The sequence below is a fragment of the Lottia gigantea genome, assembly GCF_000327385.1.
Source record: "Lottia gigantea unplaced genomic scaffold LOTGIsca_234, whole genome shotgun sequence".
NCBI lineage: Eukaryota > Metazoa > Mollusca > Gastropoda > Lottiidae > Lottia > Lottia gigantea.
The window spans coordinates 44,143-46,300 of NW_008708670.1; positions in this window are offsets into that span (position 1 = coordinate 44,143).

Sequence of the window (2,158 nt, forward strand, 5' to 3'; positions counted from 1 at the left end):
CGTTTCGACTAAGACAAATCTCTAAAAGCTGTAGAATTGCATCGTCGGGTCTGTTTGGATCTGGGTTTCTATTAAAAGCTTTACGAACTGCCGTTAAACCAGTAGTGTTATCGATATTGGTATACATAGAAGAAACGTCGATAGAAATTAAAATAGCATTAGAGGGAACTCGAAGATTTTTTATTTTATTGACAAAATCGGTTGTGTCTTTAAGGTAGGCGCGATGTTGACATGCAGGTGTAGTAGGAAATGATCAATGTATTCTGACACTGCATATGACTCACTACCACAGTCAGATATAGTCGGGCGGCCTTTAGGGATTTTATTCGAGATAAACCACTCCTTGGTTGGATTCTTATGGATTTTAGGCAAAGTGTACAAATGTCTCTCGCGACAATCAGGTTTGCCAGACAGATAGTCATATTGTTTCTGTTTGAGATAACTAGTTTTGACTAAATCGGCAAGAATATTGTTAATCATGTTAGCAGTTTCTTTGAAAATTGGTGTCGGTAAAATGGCATAATGTTTAGGATTATTCAGTTGATTCTCTGCTTCTGAAACGTAATCCTCCCTATTCAGAATGACACAACATGAACCTTTGTCACTCTTTTTAATAACAATGCTATCGTCTTTCTTAAGTTTAACGCTTCACGTTCCACTCGTGTGAGATTAGGCTTTTCGTGTGTTATGGAAAGGTTCACTGTTTGGCTATTCATACTCGCAAATGATATCAATATTTCAGGATGGATGGCGGCCTGAGGGGGTGCCCACGTGGATTTAGGAATAAACATTGTTCTAGCACCACGTGGGGGGTGGTTTCGAAAAAAATATGTGCAGCTAAGATTTCGTTGAAATCGTTCAATGGATGGTCGGAGATAATTCAAGTTAGCTATCTTTGGTGTGGGAATAAATTTAAGTCCACGGTCTAAGATTGAATGCTGAAGGGGTGTGAGAATTTTGCGGCTCAAGTTAACTACAGTTTGGCCTAGCGGTGGCCTCTAAGTATTTTTATCCCCAGTAATTAGTTTAAAGACTTACTCGATGCTTGAAGCTGGTGTATCCAAAACAAATAAATGCTGTTTGCTGTTTCTGGAGACCAATGAAGATTATCAACTGGTTCGATTTCTTCTTCGTAAGATTGTTGCGCTGTTGATACTGGACTCCATCATCATGTTGTTGAGAGTGCTGAGGTTCTGTTGTGCTTTCTTCGAGATTTTATTTGAAATGGGTATACATGTGAAGAGGATCTTGGAGTTTGGGAAGGTTTTGTTGGCTGTGGCGATTAATTTCTGGGCTTGGTTAAAGGAGGTCTTTGGTAGCTGATCACGGTTGTTGAGGCCTACATGAAGAATAATGGTAGTAGGTTTGGGATCATGGTCGTATGATTCCAGGATTGACTGTATGTGATGGATTTGGGCACCGGGGTAAGAATGTATTTCAGTGTCTGAACTGGGTTTGGTAATTCAATTCAGGTTAGATGATCCAATAATTAAGGTAGATTTCTTTAGAGCGGGTAGCTTCCATAATGATTTGTCCTTGGTTTGGTGATAATACGGTTTGGTAGCGGATATAATGGTCGTCGACGGTGTGATTGGTACTGGTTTGGTAGTTGTTAGAATTGTAGCATTGGGAACGGACTGGGATCTCGTTCGAGGGGGGTGGGGGGGGGGGGGGCGGAAGGTCTGGATGTACATCTCGACTTGGATGGAGACTGAGGGGTGGTTTGCTGGTCCAAAAACGCACAGAAGGAAGAAAGGTTGGCGGATCCTGGATCACGTGGTGAAGATTCAGATGGTGTGGAAGGGGAAGACGATTCTGAAAGTGAAAAGAGAAGGGGAGTGCCCTCTCTACGAGAGCGTTTACCTATGTCTGCTGGACTAGGAGTAGGTGAACTTCGGGCTCTTTTAGGGGTTTGGTTCGGCAGCGTGGTGGCTCTAGATGGTGCAGGTGTAGTGTCCATTTCAGTTGGTAGAGATATGGTTACTCTGGTTTTTGTTTCGTTGATTGTTTGGTAGAACTTGGTGATTACAGCTTGAATGAGACGTTTCCCATAGGAGCGACGGGCCCAGGACAGGGCATGAGAAACGATGTGGTCGACGGTATGTGATGATAAAGACTTGGTACAAATGGTGGTCAGCTTCTCTTGAAGTGTGGTTTG